Raw genomic sequence first — 22,378 nt, 5'->3', positions numbered from 1 at the left:
AATTCAGAGAGGTCTTGAAAATCCAAATTTGGAGAGGTGTCAAACACTTAGATCCTGACACATAATTTTTTTAATGCTTTTAATTTAAATATGCATTTACTTCACGTAAGTGAGCAGTTCATATGACCTCTTTTTTGCTACATGCTTAGCCTGCTGGCACATTAGCATCAGCTAAGACACAATAAAATGGGAAATTTTTTTTTTTGGTATTATGTTTGCTTTGTGTAATATATTTTCAGAGTACTTTCTTTCTCTCAGAAAATAGCAGAATAATTGCATGTCCTTGTAAGTCATAGGAATAGATAGAATTTGGTATATGAGAATACCAAAAAGTTGGAAAGTAAAACATCCAAAATCCCAGTTCAGTGAGTTATTTATAACTGGTCCTTTAGCTTTAAACAAAAGTATTAGAAGAGACTAAAATTTATGCTCTTAAACACTTGCTAAATCTGGCTTACCTGATAAAATTTACTGCCTTTATTATCAGAAATGTTATGACTACCAGTGAAAGAATGAGTGAGATCTCAGGCTACAGGCTTTAACTGTGCAGAAAGACAGACAACTGGTGACCCGTTCAGAGTATTTCAGAAGTGCAACTGAAAAGGCTCTGCCATTGCTAGGGAGCATTTTTACAAGAAGATTTATGGAAAGAATGAAAGCTCATGCCATCCTTTTTCAGCCATTTCATCCATTTTTCCTTTTCCTGGAGACGCAGCCGCTGATGTGGAGGGGACCTGCTGGCGTAGACTACAAGGAGCTGCTACAACGGATGCACACAATTGAGCTGATGCTGTTATTCTCACCACCCCCCTCCCCTCGCCTTTTTTAAGGGACATTTTTCACAATGCCAAAACAGAAACATGTAAACAAAAATGGCTATACTCTGATTAAGTAATTAGTAACATGAACCATATGCCAATTCAGTCATGAAGTACTGAAATTTGAGAATACTTCAAGAGTAGCTAGAGAAAGACCATAAACCTTTTTAGATTATGTCTCTATACTATGTAAACAAATACTGAACATTTTCATCCGTCATTTTTACTAAATTCTGTTGTAGTGATATTAATAATATTTTTAAAAATATATAAATAACATAACCCCAGATATGGCTACAGGCAGAGACACAGACAGAGCCCCAGCCATCCAAGAAGTCATCACAAGAGATTACCAAATCTGGTCAAACACTTCCAGAGAAGTACAAAGCACTTTGCTTTAACTTTAAATCTTGTGTGTTCTTCAGAGTTTTATTCTGAGATATCAACTAATCAGAGGATTTTCTCTTCAAGAGTTGAAATAATTACTGTCCATCATCATCTGAATTTTTCTGACTGTTTCTTGTACTTGTATATGTGTCAGGTACATATACTTGCCTCCCATAAGCCTAGCACAAATTATAAGGAAAAAAAAAAACCAACCCCACTTTATTTACTTGCAAGTTTTAACCTTTTCAATTAGATAAAAAGGTGCATGTAAATAATTATGAAAAATATTTTTTTTTCAGTAAGAAAGGCCAGCTCCTAAGAACAAAAATGTGAGAATGTAAAAAGTCTAAAAAAGAATGGATTAGACTTGCTGAATTATTCAAGGGTTTATTGAAGGCACAGAGCACAATTACAGTGAATATCTATAGTATTTTATTGCTCCCCTAAATTTCTGAACAAAGAAAACCCCATGGAAGGGAAAACACCATTGGTTGGATCCCTTTCTATTTCTCCCGCAAAAACCCCTACACGCACATTCACTCAGTGATTGCCTTCTACTCTCATCTTGTAACCAGAAGGAAAACCTGCAGATGAGCATTTCATTGCAGCCAGGTTAAGCACAAGGACTCAGAGCTGGCTGAGCTTCACTCTTTTTCTGAAGAGACACACTTCCAGTTACTCTACCCATCTCCTTCTTATTACCAGCATCCTCTTCTAAGTGGTTGTTTAGACATTTTTCTCAATGTTTTCCTTATGCCCTTCAGACAGTGATCAAAGGCTCTGCTGCATCCCTTAGCAGGCAGGAGTCTTTGCTCTCTTGGCTGCTGCTGACAGCAATGACTACAGGTGCCTCTGGAGCACTGAAAAGGCAGCAGGAAAGTTGATGTGAGAGGAGAGGATCCATTGTTAAAACAAAAAAAGCTGAAAAATAATGCATGTTTAAGATATCACTACTGCTTTTTCCCTAGCCTCCAAGAATCACTAGGTTGGAAGAGACCTTCAAGATCATCCAGTCCAACCACCCCTAACACCTCAACTAAATCATGGCACCAAGTGCCACACCCAGTCTTTCTTTAAACACATCCAGGGATGGTGATTCCATCACCTCCGAGGGCAGATCATTCCAGCACTTTATCACTCTTTCTGTAAAAAAAACTTTCTTCTATTATCTAATCTATATTTCCCTTGGTGCAGCTTAAGACTCTGTCTTATACATATCCATAAAAGTCAACAATATTGTCACCAGATAACCTCTGAAAGATGAAAAGGGTTTTCTGCTAAAGCCAAAATCACTGTAAACAATTACGAAAAAGACAAAATTCTTTTTTTCTCTGGATGCATCCTGTCTGTTGTCACATTCAAATAGCAGTTTTTAATACACAGACTTAAAAAGTTCATTTGTGCCTCTGCTGCTTGCTCTGCCTTTGCCTGTTGTCATACAGCAGCTCCCCAATCTCCCACTCAGAGTTGGTCTGTAGCTCTGGAGCTCAGCTCAAGAGGAGGTGGCTTGGCAAGCCTCTGCCTTGCTGCTGAAACTGGGGTAGCTCCCTAGAGAGAGCAGAAGAGAACAAAGGAGCCTGTAATGCTACAAGAGGACTACAAGGAAACACAGGAAGGAGCTCATTCTTGTTTGGAAACAACAACAAAAAATTCCGATCCAAACACTGAATTAACATTATTAAGCAATTTCTTTGTTGCAGCACAGCAGAGAGAGCAGAACAGGCCCCAGGAGGTGCAGGCAATACATATCTTGTACACACACACACACACAAAATACGTAAAACTTACCAGTGCTACTTTGCGTTTTGAAAGCAAAAAAATAGCAAGTAGTCCTACCAATTAAGACTTTCAAAAGAGCATAAATAACTCATGTGTTCAAACTCCACAAAGTTTCAATGAAGTTAACTGCCTTACTTCTCTTGAGGCTTCTGTAACCTACACAGCTACTCAAAAACTTACCGGAGATCAGACAAATCATTATGATAAATGAGGACCAATTCAGAAACAATCAGGAAAGAAATAACATCATTAAGATATTGAGCTCTACCTTGAGATACTGAAAACAAATCGCTGCTGAAATTCAGAGCTGATGTGGAAGCTCTGCATATTGTGTACTCACATGTCAGGGCTTTGGCAGGCAGAAGGAGCACCAAAAAGCTGTCCCTGCCCACATCACCTATTAATCAACCAGATTCCTATGAGAATGAGAGACTATCCAGTGAGATGCAAAGTTCCTGAGACTGCATTTTGTCTTTTTCCTCAGCAAAAGAGGATGAGCAACCGCAAAACCTTGTTGTTCCCCCTCCTGTTTCTACCACCACCATTAGGACTTTGTGAATGAAGACTAAGTGTGCATAGATTTAATCTCCACTGGGCATTTGCTTTATTCCCCTGACTGTTCTTACAATGCAGACACGGTGAAAGTGACTGCTGACTCCTCTGTCTGGGCATTAGCTCAGAGGCATCAGTGACCAGGTCAACAGACACAAGTTATGCACCAGCCAACCATTGTGCCATTTCCAGCATGAGGCCACTTAAACTGCATCTGCTAATCCCACAGTTTTGCATGCCCAACACAGACAAAGCAGGCGAGGCTGCACCTAAATACCCCCCTTCCCTATAGGTATAAAGAGGACTTTCCTGTCTAACCCCAGGGATTGGAGTCTGTTGTGCAGCTTCATTTGATACTGTCTTGTTTTTCTTTCTGAGAAAATCAGTGCTTACAATGTGCCAAATAAACTTCCCCGATGCATAAGTAAAAGGAGACTAAAAGAAAAAAAAAAATGACATGGTCAAAATATTGTCTCATCCCAACTGAATAATATCTTCCAGTGCTGCATAGAAAGCACTGCTGGTAAGAGTTACTTCCCCTGCACTCCCTTCCCTGGACATTCCTGATGGCTAGGGTATATTAAAGACTTTAAATTACTAAAACCTCTAGGCACCCTGTGGACAATCCATGCTGCCTCCATACCTCATAGGTCATACACTTAAAATTTGTAACAAAGACCAGTAACTTCTCAATGAAGATATTCCAAATATCCAATAAAAATGAAAGCTTATGGAATGGCATCCAGAATGCTCCTTGTCCTCAGGGAGGCAAGGTCAGCATGAGCCTTCCCTCACTAAACACACTGTGCTTTCATAGCTCTCATTTATATAGACTATATGAAGTCACCTACTTATGAGATTTAAAACCCACAATTCTTCTTAACCAAAAACATAAGCGGAGTAGAGACACAAAAAGTTATTACTAGCAAATGATAAAGGCACTCATAGACCACAATATATGCAGTTTTTATTATTGAAATGGTCAAAGATGAAGAATTTAAACAACCAGTTACACTATTGACATCAGTTAAGTATCCAGACAGTTTCTAGATGCTACACGCAAGCACACACTCACAGAGCACACTGTCCTAGTTTCCCGAGCATGCCTATGTTCAGGGGATATCTACATTCACCTAAAGCAATGCAATAGGACTATTTTAAAGTGCAGGGCTTTGAGCAATTTTTAATGCTATTACTCAGCTGCACTGTAACAAGTTATGGAAATAAAGGGGACTTGCAGCAAGCTTGAACAGGGACACGCACTTGAGGCATGAGGCTGTACACACATGGCCACAGACACACATCCGTGTATTAAACCTAACTTACACAAAACACTACCCATGCAGCATAAATACACATAAACCACCTAAAAAACATGCTTTAGTTCTCAGTAGATAAGGCTAAAGGGTAAAGAGATTAACTCAACTACAATTCTCTTTTCCTCTTCCTTACTAACCAATGTAACCAACTGCACCTTGCCATGGAGGAAGCTTACAGAAGGCAATTTCAAAGGGGAACAAAAAGTCTGAGGGAGAGAAGGACACCATTGTGCAGCTAATGCCTCACACTGGCACCGTCAGCAGCAGAGGACAGACATCCTTCCGACGGGATTAATTCCCTCTGTACCCCCCCATCCTCCCACTCTGAAGTGCACAGCTGTCTAGAGAGGATAATCACAGGAGCAGGCACCAAAATACTTAGCAAATGTCATCAGTATTGGAAGAGGTGTCACGTTTAGATCACAAACACCACGGGGAGAGGGAAGGGAAAGGTATTTCCTTTCCAAGCAAACCATAACAGGTTAATGCACATTGGCAGCATCAAGAACTGGAAGGTGAAGTAACAGCGATGACAAGTTTGACACGGAACAAAAATTAGTTGACTGGTTCATGGAAATACTGTGCATATGTGCACACTTTATAACCCTGCATGGTTTTGCATGATTGTCCTACTTTCAAAACATTTCAGTCTTTACTGAAACTTTTCCATAGTCTAGGCTATCCTTACATAAACCATAAATTTGTAGATGGATTTTTGCCTTCCTAATTATTATTATTTTCATTGGCTTCTTGAATAATAAGTCCATGCTTGCGGAAATCTTTCAGTTTAACAAGTTGTTTATTAATGAGAGGCCATCAAGGTTGGTTAGTTAAAAAAAATTCAACAGTCTGGTTTAATTACATCAAGCACAGGAACTGAAGTGGCCTGAATACACATAAAATACTCTGAGAGCTCCTAAACACAGCATAAGAAAATTCATAAAATTCTTAAGTATTGGTTTTTGTATTCCATGTACATTGACTCATGCCACTATTACTAATGATTTGTTAGTATCAGCAAAATGACAGGCATTTTATAAACATAAATTGAAAAACTTATGTTCAAAAAAGCATTTGCACATTGGCCAACAAAAAGAAGATAACAGAATGAAAAAACAGATGAGATAAATAAACTGGGATAACGAGAAATCATTACATTTAACACTGTTAAGTACTTCGATATTGCATAAATTCTATTTAATATATATAGTAGGCTGGTCCATGTATCTCCATGAGCTGTCCTTTGATTATGAAGGTCAGACCCTTTTGTCCCCCATCCTGAGACAACATCAATTGGAAACCTGTCAAACTCACCAGACAGATAACACTAGGGAAAGCAAGACCCCAAAGCATTGGGGAATTACAGTTTAAAGTGTCAGTGTTCAGGGGTACCAACACCATCTAGGTCAATGATAATATCCTACCACGCACGACACTGGCAAAGTATTCTTCAGTCTTTTCTGCTGAAGAGTTGTCCCTAAACAATAAAAAACATATTTCTGTGAGAAAAAACTTCTTGGGAAGTCAAAGAAATGGAGAATGCTTCAGCCTAATTGAAGGGTTTAGGAACTCAGACGACAGGACTCAAAACACAGAAACTTGGTGCTTATATTTTAGCAAATTCTGTGCAAAAAAACCTAGGTTGATAGGACAGGGAAAAAAAAAAAAAAAAATAGAGGCAGGAGGCAGTACTTCATACAGATACCCCAAATCCTACAGCCCCAAACATCAAAGAGATTGAGGTATCAATGTTCTGGGAGAGACTGGTGCTCATTTAGTTTGGGGTATGGTGTAGAGGGGATTTTTACAAATACACATTACATAGACACTAACAAGATCCTGGTAGTAAGAAGTTGCTTAAGACTGCACTAAATACTGCTGCAGTGGAGTGGCAGTCTCAGAACTGCTATGCAAATCTCAGTTTCCTAAGCAGCTTTACAGTAAATATCTAGTATTACACCTTTAAAAATGAATGTCATAATTTTGTAGAAATTTGTTTTTTAATCTTGTCTCAAAAGAATTCATTAAAAGGACATAAGAAACTAATTGAAAATGGGAATTTTAACTTGTTTTGCAGCTAATTCCAATCTAGATTTCAGGAAGATGAGATTTTATCTGGCTTTTTCTTGTCCTATGGCTCCCTCTCACTGGAGCACATCAAAACCAATTGCATTATTTACACTCCCAAGTATGACTCACAGTCCAAAAGGTTTTCTATAACAGAGATAAAAGAACAGAGCACAGACATGAACCATCACACAAGTGAAACACAAGCTTCAACCCCAGGCAGGACATCTGTATGCTCTGCTGCAACACAAAACTTCCAAAGCCCCCAAAGTCTTTGAAGACTGATGTGGCCATTCAGTTTGATGAAAAGGACCATATTAAATTTCTTATATAGCGTACAAAGTGAGTTTATATTTCAGTTTTGGTTTATGATGTTTAATCATGAAACATCTGAATCAGCAAAATAAGGAGGATGGTTCTCTCCATCAACATGTTTTCTTTTGGTTTGCCATGTTTAATAAGGAGCACATTTATGAACCCCCTCTGCAGATTTCAGTCTCTCTGTGGAATTCAGATCAGAAGCAAGGTAGGAATTGAGAAAGGTTTTAATGCAAAGGGATGAGTCATTCAAAGATTTCCCAAATACTCATTTGCCCTACAGAAATCACTTGATGGGTGGAACATGAAGTTGGGTAACACGAGAGAAGTCCTCCCACCTCACTACTTGCAATGCAGGGCTGGCACGAAGGCACACACAAAACCTTCAAAGGTTGTGAGGGGCTGTGGGCACATCTTTGCATGTGTGTGGGGAAAGGAAGGGGGAGGGGAGGATGGCAACACAGATTTTTCAGTCCATACTTTTCTTTTACAAGCACAATGCAGAGAGATTACTAAAGGGTGTTTTCTTTGGACGTGAAGTGCTATTTGGTAATGAACACTAGTTCAGATGATTCCTGTTGTTGCAAATAGGAACTGCTTAATGAAAGGTCCCTTTTTATTACTTTGTGCCAAAGTGACTATATAAAACAGAGATGGACAAACATTTTTAAGCAATTTTTTTATTATTCTATTTTCCACATCATAGGCAAATAAAGGCAACCTACAATGTGAATTATTTGGGGAGGGGGGGAAAGGGTGATTTTTAACATAGTAACAACATCAGCCCCAATCACATAATATTACCTTTAACAACATCTCATAAAACTGCATAACTTTAAAATCCTAAATGCTAGAGAGCAGACACAGCAATAAATATTGATGGTGGGGGGTGTTGCTTTAGGGAAACATTTTTTCTTGTCTATTAGTACCATTACAGTAGAAGACTGCTCTTCAACAAAACTTCTGAAAGTTCTTTTGGACAGCTGCAGCCCAGAAAGGGTACAGGTAACTCATACTGAAATCTGTTTAATTTTAATGCAGTAGAAGCTGAAGGTCTACATTATTGGTATACAGTATAATGACTTGTTTTGTCAGGTATTTAATGTGGTGGCAGAAGGAGGTTTTGGACCACAGGCATCTATTTCAGTGGAATGTCCACAAATGCAGCCTAGAAGAGAAGTAACCATCTATGGTCATGGTACTATTTTAAAATTATCTGCCTACATAAATATGACAGCATCCCATATGCAAAAGATAGTGCTCCTAAAAACATGTTTCCTTAAGAATGTGCATCTTGACAATGCTTATGTTTACTCCCTGAAAAAAACCCCAAACAATTATTAACAGCGCTACAACCAAGAATGAGTTTACTTTTATCAAATCACATTAAGAATGCTCTTAAGTTTTATGCTGTTGGTTTACACTCATAGCATCAAATGTCCCCCTGTCTTCTCGACCAAGAAGCCTGAAGGGCGCTAGATTAGTCTAAGAGTACAGAAGCTTGGAAGTGAACTCACTGCTGCTGAGCACAGCCTGTGCTGAAACGCTCTCACTGTTCTCTCTGCTACCCTCTAGTGAACAAGGAAAAATAAGTTCTAGGTGCCATTGAATCTTAGCTGAGTTATTAATCAAATCAGTCTTCCAGTTTCAGGCTAAAATAGAGACCTCTCTCAATAACACTTCTGGCAATTATTTTTCCTGACTTTGTCACTGCATAAATTGAGAAGTTAAAGACTGCAAACAGGCTTTAAAAACACTTTTTTTTTGTTGAGGAGGTCATTGAACTAGTTGATCTTAAGGTCTTTTTCTCTCTACATTCAGGACCTTTTTTTCCTCCCAGTGATTCACATTGATAACAGTTTAAAGTGTTTTTTAATTATTATTATTTTTAATTGTAACTTGCCTTCAACCATGATAAGTGTTTTGCTCATGTTGAGGAGCTCCGTCTTCTTTTTAGAGGGAATATTGGGAAAGGGGGATGCAGTGGAGAACAAAGCATTGGAGAAACTTAGAGACTTTGCAGCGATTTGATATCTACTGCCAGACACAAGAAAGAGGTGTTTCACTGAATTATTTAAGAGAAATGACATTCAGGACATATTGTGAAGGTTACTTACTACACTGTTACTGTTTGCTGTTCCTCTACACCATTCCTAGCTCCTTTCCTGCCTCTTTCAGAGGATTAAACAGATGGTAAACAGAAACTAATGTCTGTGTAACTCACCATCTGGCTAATAGATGCATTTTTGCATAGGCTCATTAGCATGCTTGTTCCATTCCAAATCCTCCATAACAGTTTCGTCTCTGTCTGTATCATCTTCACAACATAGCTAATAAATGCAAAATACAAATACGAAGTTGCAGTTCATGTGGAACATAATCACAGCTTTTAACTAACCAAAACATCAGAAATGGGACTCGGCCCAACCCTCCCGAGCATCAGCTGCATTTGCAGTCTGGTCCACTTTTTGATTATCATTTTATTCTGTTTGAATACCTGCCTTTAATTTACCACTGGTTCATTTTTTACCTGAGATGCTCTCTGCAAGAAAAAGCAACCGCTAACTTAATCTTTATAATCTTTGTTTTACTTAGAGGGAAAGGCAAATCATTAAAAAAAATTGCCTTAAAACCTAAGCTTATTTGAGTTATAGCTTGGCTGGTTTTTCCCATTATAATTACCCTGAGATGCCTAAAAGCAAGAAAAAGAATGACAGGGCTAATTTTAGCCTATTCAATGGCATTACACAGTTTGTCAAGAACAGGGATGTTTTTTCTCCTTGACCAGTTCTGCCCCCATTTAAAAATACTGGTCAGAAAGTTCAAAACATAGATTATTCAAGTTCAGCGAATTACTGCTTATAAGTGGCAGTGTCATGACAGACTAGCAGTCAGATAAACACAAAGTCAAAAATACACACACACAGCTCAGACTGAAAGAGTTCAGCAGCAGCAAAGTGGAAGTCAAGAACACCAGCACTGTGCATTGCATTAACTAAGGATATGCTAAGGTATCTCCTCAACTACTTGTGAATCATTAACTTTAAATGAAAATGGGAAATATTCAGAGGAGAAAAAAAAAATCTACTAGCATTCACATAATATGTTATGTATGAGTGTTTTAATATCGTTAGATAAAATAGTAAAAGCATGAAAATCTTATGCCAAATACTGGGGGAATGACAGCAAACCAGCGGACTGGAGCCCGCACAGGATTAGGATGCTTCATCAGCTCAGGCTGCACCTGCTCTACAGCTACATCTCCATCGCTGCACCACTCTGCAGATGTGGCTCAGAGGCACAGCACCTCGGCCAGCCCAGGCTCAGGGCTGGTTCTACATTGCTACTGAGGTTTCGACAAAGAGAGGCAACCACAAGGAGACAAGTTTGTCATTGAGCTGAAATGAAGCCAACACCAACATCAGATTTTTGTTGGCTTGGGTAGTACTATGGGGCTAATGAAAAGGGAAGAACAGAAAGGAAATAAGAGCAGAAGAAGCAATAATGGAAAAGAAAGGTAGGCACAAAAGAGGAGAATATCACAGAGAACGGAAATTGGTTGAGAAGAGTGAAAATCTAAAAATGCACCAAAAAAAATGTTGGTTGTGCAAGCCAACAGCAGCAAAGCTGGAAGTCTAGATATGGCAAGAAATTTTCAAAAGATAGCATTTCAAATGCACCCAGGATATGCTGCAAATGATTTGTTTTTCCAGATTTATCCATGTACAAATACAGGTCCTGACCAGTTTTTAGGTAGCTCAGCTTAGAAAATCTTTAGTAAAAATTCTGATATGGACAGCAATGCAATTTCAGACTGTAACTCCAGCCCACCCATCAGTGAGACTACACCTCAGTAGTGGTCTGGTAGGTTTTGTCCCAATTTTATTTGACAAAACTATCACTACTCATTTATACTTGCACATTGACTTGAAAACATAATAATTTAACCTCACATTATTGAATTACCAGCATGACTCTAAGAACTCTGGCTTTAAAATAGAAAACTCTAGAGAGAGTTGCATTGACTCTGAAGACAGATGGTTAATTTCAGATCTCCTTCCACAAAATGTTGCAAACCTCCAGTTTCAAATGACGATATTGTCAAGTGCTTAGCATACACGGGTTTTGACCTTAGTCACCTAAGTTTCAGAATTCCCATATGGTCCACTGTCAAAGTCCTTCAGTTTTTAAAGTGCTATTCTCAAGGCAACAGTGCATTGCTTAATTCCACGCTGGACAAATTCCACACTTCAGCAGGAAGCTCTGTTCCAAGCGGAATTTGCAAATATCAGAACCAGGAAAAGAGGTAAAAAAAAAAGAAAAAAAAAAGAAAAAAGATACATCTGGCCTCTTTTGTGATACCAACTATTCATGTTTCCACAGTTCTTTTCCAGTCCTTTGTGCTTCTACATTTGAGCTGTACTTCTCAGCTATGGGCTTCACAGTGTTCATCAGAAGAAAATTACAGGCAGAAGGATGAAAGGCACAGCTAAGGGCTCATGGGACTTTTTTTTTTTCCCCCTCCAGACAGCAAATTTGTTTTAGCGAGCTCCCATCCATAATCAGTACCCCACACCTGACATGGCAGTAGTTGGACATAAGGCTCACTCTTGCACCAGGGTCTGAAGAAGTACAAAGAAACCTTCCAAAGACAAAAAAACCCCAATCTCCTAAAATTCTGCATACAAGACAATTAATTGAAAAAGAGTTATCTAAACCAACTGCTGTCTGAGCCCGTGTTTTTTGTTTTCCAAGCAAGGTTTGGGTAGTGGGGGGGCTACAGGGGTAGCTTCTGTGATAAGCTGCCAGAAGCTTCTGCTATGTCTTGATAGAGCCAATGCCATCTGGCTCCAGGTTGGACCCATCACTGGCCAAGGCTGAGCCCATCAGTGATGGGGGTAGAGCCTCCGGGATATTTAAGTTATCGGGCAGAAGTAATTTGCCCAATATTATTGGGCAGAAGTAATTTGCCCAATATTATTGGGCAGAAGCATTGGCAGTTATTGGGCAGAAGTAATTTGCAGCCAGAGGAGTGAGAATATATGAGAGCAACAACTCTGCAGGCACTGAGGTCAGTGAAGAAGGAGGAGCAGGAGGTGCTCCAGGTACCAGAGCTGAGAATTCCCTGCAGTCCCATGGTGAGGACCATGGTGTGTCCCTGCAGCCCACGGGGGTCCCCACACTGGAGCAGGTGAATGCCTGAAGGAGGCTATGATCATCTAGGAAGCCCAAACTGGAGCAGGCTCCTGATAGGACCTGTGGGAGACCCATGCTGGAGCAAGCTGTTCCTGAAGGACTACACTCCATGGAAAAGACCCCATGGGAGACCCACACTGGGGCAGTTCATAAAGAGCTGTAGCCCGTGGGAAGGACTCACACTGGAGAAGTCTGGGGAGGACTGGCTCCAGGGGGAGGGACTACATGCTGGAGCAGGCAAAGGACCCCTCTTCCTTCCTTCTGAGCAGCAGAATATGAACTGGCCATAATCCCCATTCCCCATCTCCCTGCACTGCTAGGAGATGGGTGGTAGAGAATTGGGAATAAAGTTAGGCCTGGGAAGGAGAGAGGGGTGGGGGAAATGTTTTTTTTAGATTTAATTTACTTATTCTTACTTACTTGTTGTCCTGCTCTGACCTTTAGATTGATAATAACTTCAATTAATTTTTCCAGTTTGGGTCTGTTATGCCTGTGACAGTAATCAGTGAGTGATCTCTCCCTGTCCTTATCTCAACTCATGATGTTTCATTATATTTTCTCTCCTCTGTCCAGCTGAGAAGGAGAGTGATAGAACAGATTTGGTGGCACCTGGTCTAGCCAGGGTCAACCCACCACAGGTTGCTGTCACAAAGAGAGTGCCCCTTCCTCAGCATTACTAATCTGGATTTGTTAAAAGTCACCAAATAATACTGTACTGGGACAGGGGCAGTACCTACAAAGTAGGCCCTCTGAGTATAAATCCTTTCAATGGCTGACGGTGTGCAGCAGATACAGGGGCAATGCACAATTCCAAGGTCTTCAGCAAGGATGAAGATTTAAATCAATAGGTTTAATCAATTGGCACACGTTCACAAGAAAAATTCAAAAAGGGCGAGGCTTATACATTTTTGCAATGCCCATCCTAGATGCAGATTAAAACAAATACAAAAGGATAATTACTATCTAATTAGATGAAAAGTTATGACATGGTAGTCTGCACTTAGCCTGATAATACTGGATATACAAAGCAAACACCCACTTAAATATTTCAAAACTTGAACGATACAGAGATGAAGAAACATTTTCTAGAACTGAGATTCATCTCAGCGGAAAATTCCACTCTTTTTTCTTTTTCATTTATTTATATTTTAAATTGTCAACATTCCAAATCAGGATTAACAGGAGTAGGGATTTCTGAGGCAAATAAAACAATTCTATGGGATTTCAGGCAAGTTAAAGTATTGTATATGATAAAAGCAATATTTTTTTTTTAAATTTCAGGTGATTTTAGCTTCAAGGAGCATACACACAAAATATAAATGGCAGTACAAATCTAGAAACCTCATGTGACCTCATACCACCTTGCAATTGGTGTTTCAGTGTAACAAGACACTGCTTCTCTTTCCCTTCTCGCTGCTCCCCCCTACCAGCACAAAAAAAAAAAAAAAAAAAGCATCACTACTGAAATATTTTTTGGAAATTTGATTTTTGTCAAATGGCATTTTCCAGGAGAAAAAGAACAGCATGAAAAAAGACCCTTACCATCACTTTCTCCAAAGCTACTCCTGTGGCAATGCCAAGGAGTGTGCCAGGCTGTTTGTCAGACAGCTCTATTAGAACCTTTGACTCTCTGTCTCCTACCAAATATCACCTGTTAGAACAGACAGGAAGCATGCTGCCTTACCTTTTGCTTAGTTCATTCCCAGCTTGCTACTTACAGATGGGGAAAAATTACTGGAGCCATCTGGAAGTATTATGATTATACATTTGCGGAGGGAACTCTGGTGGTTCTTTCCATCTCATTCCTTCAGAAAAGTTTTTGAACTATTATTGTTTTTCTGTTCAAGGATTTCAAATGTGAGGATTTTTAGAATACAATGAGCCAAATTCTGAACCACTCCAGACAGAAGTTCTGCCAAAAGTAACATCCACAGGCGGGAAAATGTTCACTGCCCACCAGGAACAGTGCAGAGTCCATCCCAAACCAGTGTGACAGGCTGAGCAGTAACCCAACTTCTGTCACCCAAACCCCTGAGCTAGGAAACCTCCAGAATAGGGTCAAATGCTTTGCACAAGCTCAGGTAGGTGGTGTCAGTCACTCTTTCCTCATCCACCAACACCTTTACCTCATCACAGAGGGCCACCAAATTTGTCAGGAATGATTTGCCCCTAGTGAAGCCATGTTGGCTGTCACAAATCACCTTCCAATTTTCAGTGTGCCTCAACATGGTTTCCAGGAGGATCTGCTTCATGATCTTGCCAGACACTGAGGTAAAACTGACAGGACTGTAGTTCCCTGGGTCCTCTTCATATTTCTTCTCAAAACAGGCATTATGTTTTCTACTTTCCCTAGGTGGTCTCAAATCTGATCTGCTTCTAGAGCAGGTGGTTCCTTGTTCTCCCAGTACACACTTTTCCCTTCTGCAATTTAGGCAGTGTGGCTGGAGTACCTGTCAGTGAAGACCGAGGCAGAAATGTCATTGAGTACCTCAGCCTTCTCCAAATCCCATTTCTTTCCAGAGAGGGCCTACTTTTCTCCTTATCTTTCTTTCACCACCATACTTGTAGAAGTTTTTCTTGTTGCCCTTGATGTCCCCTGATATTCCTGATCAGCTTTAATTCTATCAGGACTTTAGCTTTTCTAACCAAATGCTTGGCTGCTCGGACAATCTCTCTGTATTCTTTTCAGGCTACCTGTCCTTGCTTCCACTCTCTTGAAGTAGGCTTCTTTTTTGTGTTTGAGTTTGTCCAGGAGCATCTTGTTCATCCATGCAGGCCTCCTGGCATCATTGCATAATTTTCTTTTTATTGGGATGTATTGATCCTGAGTTTGAAGGTGATCCTGGAATATTAATCAGCTTTCATGGGTCCCTTTTCCTTCCGAGGCTTTATCCCATAATATTTTACCAAGCCAATCCCTGAGGAGGCCAAAGCCTGCTTTCCTGAAGTCCAGAGTAGCAAACTTGCTGTGCTTCCTCCCTGCTGCCCCGAGGATCTCGAATTCCATCATTTTATGGCCACTGCAGCCCAGTCTGCCCTTTGAGCTTCACCTTCTGCATCAGCCCCTCCTTGTTGGTGAGATCAAGGTTACACAGAGCATCTTTCCTCGTTGGCTCCTCTGTCACTTGGAGAAGGAAGATAACAACGACACGTTCCAGGAACCTCCTGGATTGCTTATGTCCTGCTATGTTGTCCTTCCAACAGCTGTTGGGGTGGTTGAAGTCTCCCATAAGAACTAGAGCCTGTGAATGTGAGGGTGCTCCTGTCTGTCTATAGAGACCCTCACCCACTCAGTCTTCCTGGTCAAGTGGCCTGTAGGAGACCCCCACTGTAATGTCGCCTGTGCCTTCCCTCTCTTTAATCCAGAGCTCTCAGTCAGCTCCTCATCCATCCCCAGGTGCAGCTCCACGCATTCCAGCTGGTCATTATCACAGGGAACAACGCTCATTCCTCATCTCTGCCTGTCCTTTTTAAAGAGCCCATGTCCTTCCATTTCACCACTCCAGCCATGGGAACCATCTGGCCACTGATGTCAACCAGACCTCGGCCCTGCAGCCTTCACACATCTCTAACTCCTGCTGTCTATTCCCCATGCTACGTGTGTTTGCACAGACATTTAACTTGGTCCCCTGATGCAGCAACTTACTGGCTGTAGTGGCAGCAATTCCTTTGTCCTGTTCTTCAGGTGCCCTGCTGCTGACATGCGTGATCCCTCTCCAGGCTCTGGGCATCTCCTGCTGGCACTGGCATCAGACTGGGAGGAATGGAGTAGATTGTGGTTCCCCTCCCTTGACAATGTATCTTTGAAGCCCTCTTCACCAGCTGGGCAAACCTATGATGAAATCCTGCAGCTCCTTCTCACCGCAAAGAGACATTATTATTCAGGTGCTTGTACAATACAACAAGAGCTTATCTGCAGCAGATAAATCTCTCCATCTCTTCTGATTTTAAAAGGACAGCCAAATGGATTTCTCCACACGGCTCCTCCCGTATTTTAAGGAAGCTGGAAGAAATCTATTCTCAGAGTGGTGGGAGCTAGTACAAACCTGCACCTTCTTCTGGCTATATGAACTTTGCACCTTGTACATTGCTATTACCGAGAGCCTTACAGGAAATAAGAAGAGTTCTGAGTTGGTTTGCTGTCTATCAACAATTTAAAGCATAAACGTCTTCAGTTCATCACTTTTGCCCATGTCTATCAAGAACAGCACCTAATTGTTCCAGATTGTCACCAACCACCACCAGCATTTCAGAAAATAAAACTAACTTTAACCATAAATATGATCAAACATGCCACAAACTTACTATAGTTTTTCAAATCTTGTCCTCATAGATAGCCCAGGGGAAACCCAAGGAGAACTCCACAGCTCTTATCAGCTTGAATTCAAAGGAGGGAGAGAACAGCAACAGGATGAAGCATGCACAGGCACATTAGGGGAGGAAACAGAAATACTCCTTCTTGCCTCACTGGGATGTAGCAACTTCCAGTGATTGTAGCCCAGCCCTCCTCCAAACTGGTTTGTGCCTTGAAGGGTATGTCAGGAAATTAAAGACTCGTCATGCACTTCTGTGGTAGCAACATATGTACATATAATTTTCAGTAATATGTATGTTCAGAAGATATATACCACGTGGGTCTTTGTTACACAGATGTAAATAAAACATCATGAATATAAAACTAAGAAAACTTCCTCTCCAGGTATTCAGCCTCCTGTAGACTGTAAATATGCACTGTTAATGCATGGCTGTTCTACAATAGGAAAAAAATCATTAGAATTCTATATAATCAAACCACTCACAGAAAGAAAATTTAAGTTCAAATTAAGAGCAGAAAACTAAAAAGACAGTTTAGCTAGAGAGATAAAAAATTCTTTACACAGAATACACACATGAAACTCCTTAAAAAAACATTCCTATCTCTTGATTTCATTAACTGTTTATAACCTTGTTCAGTTAGTTATGGATTTTAATTACTATGAAACAATAGTAAAGACAACTTTTTAGCTCAATAATATTCTTTCTTGGATCACTAATTCTGCTCCAGAAATTAAGGAGGTAAACTGAGTTCCCACCTTGCTGCTTTCAACAAGATATGGAAACCCTTCTCCTAAGAACTCTTCTCACCCACCAGGCCAGGATGTCATCATGAGCTCTTGTGCCACAGCCACACTGACAGCAACCCCCATCCCTGCTCTTTCTTCCACATAAAATGAACTGAAAATGCAGAGAAGGACAAACCACCAGGCCCATGAAGGACAACTGCAAGGGATCTGTGTACTGCACTTTGCAGAGTGGGGCTGTCGTGGGTGATGGAGATGACCAGCGCTTCCTGTGGTCAGAGACAAATCACAGATTCCTTGGAAACCAATGATTTCTGAGTGTGCTGCTGTGTGTACAGAGACTAACAACATTCAAATAATACCAAAAACCTATTGGCACCACCAGACAAGCCTGACTGTGCTCCCTCCCCCGGTGTGTGACTTCTTACCGAGTTTTATGATCATAAAATTATAGAGCCATAGAATAATTAAGGTTGGAAAAGATCTCTAAGATCATAGAGTCCAACTGTTAACCCAGAACAACTGTGCTCACCACTAAATCATGCAGTATGCAACAAAGAATCAGCCCCAAATCCAGAACTGGCAAAACCCATTATCTCTACAGTTCCACACAGAGCAAGGTCCTGAAAGCATCATCCACCATTTATTCCTGCCAACACTGTACATCTCCATGCCTTCCTTCCTTCTAGACAGGAAGAAAATTAAACCTTTGGAAAATAGGAAGTGATTTACATAAAGTATTCATGCCTTTTGATGCAACAGTGTTCAATATTTTACTCTTTGTTGCTTCACATCAATCACAGTCTCTTAGATTTCAGAGGAATATTTGCCCAGTCACTGTGTAAAGCCAATTTTTTTTTTTTAATCTGCTCATTCCTTGACTAAAATTAATTATGTATTTATAAACTCATAGTCTGGTTGATCACAGGTATTTTGGAATAAAGTAAAATACTAAAAATCCTTACAGACTACATTTTACATGCAAAACTGGCAAGTTCTACAATTCCTTTCATCACTTATAAAGATTAATAAAAATTCTTCTGATCAAACAAAGGAAGTCAAAAGCTTTTCACAGTATTTCTCATAAATGCAGTCAGGCTACTATTAACATTATATATCACCTTATGTAACTATGAGGCTGCTGTTCTTCAGCAAGTACTGTTGGCCAAAATGGACTTTCATTCTCTTCCATAATTAACTCATGTTTAGATATAGGTGTCTAGAGGAAAAACTTACACCTGAAGAGAATAATGTATCGGCTACAGGTTTTACATTATTGTCCTTAAGAATTCAGCGAGGAACTAAGAATCATATAATGATGAAATGACTTTGCCAAGGTTATGCAAAATGTGCCTGGCAAAAATGGGAATCAAATCTTTAATCACCAGAGCCTACTTAACCACAAAAGTCAAACTTTCACTCTCTTGAATATGGAAAAAAACAGCTAAGTCAAAATGCTTTCATAATTCATTAAAAAGCTATAATATAATGGGATACTGAATAAATATATCACAGTTTTCATGCAGTGATATGTCTATTTTGCCAATATTGACATACGTCTACTTTGCTAATACTGACTGCTTTTTCTGTATTTTAATATTAATATATGACAATTTTACTCAGAGTTGGACCAATTTTTAATATATTTTTAAAATACTTGTTTCAGAGCCTGTAATAAAAATTTGTCTGAAATTTACTCCATCTTTTCCAAATTCAAAGCTATTAGCCTCTAATGCTAAAAAGTCCAATGCCTGGTTTATTTTTGTTTTGTGTGTCCCACTTTCAAACCAAATGCTTCTAATGAGATTAAAAGAAAAAAAAAAAAAAATCAACTAAACAGAACAACTCACCTGGGCCTCTTAGAAGATCATTTCAAATCCATATAAAAAGCTTGCCTGGAACAGTTCTAGCATTGAGGAATAACATATTAGCCACAAGAGCCTGGGGTTTATTTTAGCCCTGAGATAATGAAAAAAGCAGAACAATAAATATATGATCATTTGTCTCCACTTTCACCAGTGTTGCATGGTGTATTAAAACAATGTAAGCCCTAACTGTGCAAACCTCTATCCCTTAAAAATTGTGAATTGTTTCTCCGTGCTGGAATGTTTCACTGATTTCTGCCAAGTGATTTGCGAGGTTGAGTAGAAAAACAGAAATATCTTCTCTGTTTCTCATATGAGCATCACAATCTCTTTGAGATACCTTAGGAACCAACAGTGAGAGAGGATCAGAATGGGCAGTGGTTGCTGCAAGGTTTGTTTGAGTCCAAACAATCAGATTAAGATCTTTCTTAGCGTCATTGATGATAACAAATGTGATGGTATTAGTTCCTTCCTTGCTCATCAGTGTGAAGGGATCTTCATATATCTGCAAACAATTCATAGCCATATTTCATGAGCTCTGGAACCGAAAAAGTCACTAGCAAGTAAGGCTGATGCTGCACTGGTTTAGTTCTAGTAAAAGAAAAATATCAAAACAATACAAACCCCCCACACTTGTCTCAGGGACCACATGCACCTAAAAGCAATATGATTAGTGTTCGGTGAGAAAATGTTACAGTCACTCAGATCGGTCTAAACGACAAAAAGGGAAATTACTACTAGAAATAGAGAACTTACATTGTTTTTAAAAACATCTATATTTAAACTCTGAAATAGCTACACACCACAAAGCATGTATTTCATAGTAAGCTCTGCAACCAAACAACACCTCATTCCTTAAACACAGAACTACTTACCAGCCTGCCAAGTCTTTAGGAGAATTACATTAAAATATAACTTGCAATCTCAAAGCCAACACATGGAAATGTGAATTCTTGTTTAAAGGATGTTATAAGGCAAATTAAACCTGTGTACCAATATTATACTTACTCAAGATTAATCCCCCTTTCTGTTTTGGAGCAAACACATTCCCAGATCTCTGGTGGTTTAGGGCATGCCGGAGGATGTCCTAAGACAGAGCTGCTCCACAGTTGCTCCTGGGACACTCTAACTGTGTTGGCTGTATATCTCAAGGCAGATATCTAAATTTCTTTGTGTGACTATCCTAACCTCCTCACCTCAGCTGATGGTAATTATGTCATGGGATACTCAAAGAGGAGGAGAATGAGTTGAGGATTCACCCAAGTTCAGTAAACTTCCTTCCCTCTACTCTTCCCAACTCCTATGTGTGCAAATTACTCTCACTTACAGCCTTCCTGTTTCAGTGGAAATCAGAGATGATATTTGAACTAAGCTGTTTTCCACCACCCCCTGCTTAACCTATCTGCTACCCAGCAGCTAAGGCAGCCTGTACTGACAGCAAACTCCTCAGCAGGCTTAGAAAAGTTTTCTCTTGCCATTCGTAAGACCAGCGTTAGGTGAGCAGGTTTTAAATGGAGCTTTCAAGTGTTCCCAACTTAAAAGCCTTTATGGGATTGGGAGCACCTTTTAAACAACACAGAATCTAAAATTTAGAGAGTAATAACTCTCTCTGAGATTATCTCAGCTGGTTAGAGCAGGGTGCTAATAACACCAAGGTCACATGTTCAGTCCCTGGATGAGCCATTCACTGAAGGGCTGGAGTTGATGATTGTTGTGGGTTTCTTCTAATACAGAATATCCTGTGACTCACGTCAGATCTTTATCTCCTGTAGTGATGCAATAGCTCCTTGCTGCCACTGACTGGAAGCCAACTATCAAATAGATTACATTTTTAATGTCACAGTACTTATTCTTTGATTGCTCCTGGACACCAATTCATCATCAAACTGAAAAAAAAAAACTTAGAATGCAAATTATAACCAGAGAATTGGCCAAGACAGCCTCATATGTCACCATTCACATCACTATTGGTAAAGTTAGAATGAGTAGCAATTGACATATTGTTTCTTTGCCTAAAATTCTTCCTACACAGATAATTTAACCCTTCCTTAGATACCCTGCCTCTCTACTGGGCTTTGAAATTCAACAGTAATAAACTCTTGACCTTAGGTGTATGCCTTCTGTCATGTTGTGATGTTTCCTTCTAGACTTTGGGAGACATAAACACTTACAAACATTCACATACCTTCTCGAAAGCACTAGAAGCATTTTGGCACAACTGAACACAAGCCCCTTCCCACAGTCATGCCTTGCCACCTCTCTGCTCTAGTGAGACAGAGTTCACCCTGGCAGCTGATCCCACTTTCTGGGGGATAAAGGAGATCGACAGTTGGGATGCTTGCACAAAACTTTAACTCAAACAGCTCATGACAGCGTTGGAGAAGTCACCTGGGAGCGATCAGCCTCTTTCCAAAGGGAGGGCAGTCTAAGGAGCAGCATAAATGTAGGTCAGAAAAATTTCATCTCCCAGATCACCTTCCTCGGTCGCCACTGCTCTGCCCCTAAGCTGCAAGGTCCTGGGTGCTCTCAGCAAGACACTTCGGGCTGGATTCCATCACTGCCTGCCTCCCAACAGCACCAGCTCTGGCAGGGACAGGATTGCCAGAGCCCTGCTCCTACCTCCACACACATTTTAGAGCTAATGCCTGATTCAGAAAATGGTATTCTTATGAAGTGCCAGAAAGTTCATTTATATGTAATTATAGTTTTCTACACTCCTCAAAAATGAGAAGTTGGAGCTAATTTCAACATTAATTGCCTAAATATTCAGCCAAATTGCTTCCCTGCTCCCAAGTGAGAGGGTAAAAAAACCAGACTCATCTCAAGGTTTGCGAACATAATTGCTTTGGCATCCATAGCTGTGAAGTAGTGACAGCTCCTCATAACATAAAATTTACTTGAATATTCAAAAGTTAGACTTCAGGGATCACTGGAATTGATGTTGTTTTCCTTTTTGGGGGCTTTTTTTTTTTTTTTCTTTTTGTTTTTGGTTCTTTTATGAAGTAAACTGAGCTTTA

The 22,378-nt window shown here is 40.0% G+C and overlaps 1 long non-coding RNA gene across 1 annotated transcript; it reads right to left on the bottom strand.

Moving 5' to 3' along the window:
* Positions 1 to 8,035: 8,035 nt before the first annotated feature.
* LOC120749874 (uncharacterized) lies at positions 8,036 to 20,492 on the bottom strand. Its single transcript, XR_005699805.1, has 4 exons — positions 20,370 to 20,492; positions 19,347 to 19,455; positions 9,465 to 9,570; positions 8,036 to 8,408 (listed from the first exon to the last, which is right to left on the bottom strand). It is a non-coding gene; the product is annotated as an uncharacterized LOC120749874 (long non-coding RNA).
* Between the last annotated feature and the right edge of the window lie 1,886 nt (positions 20,493 to 22,378).

The sequence above is a fragment of the Hirundo rustica genome, chromosome 1, assembly GCF_015227805.2.
Source record: "Hirundo rustica isolate bHirRus1 chromosome 1, bHirRus1.pri.v3, whole genome shotgun sequence".
In the NCBI taxonomy this organism is placed as follows: domain Eukaryota; kingdom Metazoa; phylum Chordata; class Aves; order Passeriformes; family Hirundinidae; genus Hirundo; species Hirundo rustica.
The sequence above is the reverse complement of the archived record's forward strand: the minus strand, read 5'-3'. Positions and strand labels throughout refer to the sequence as shown.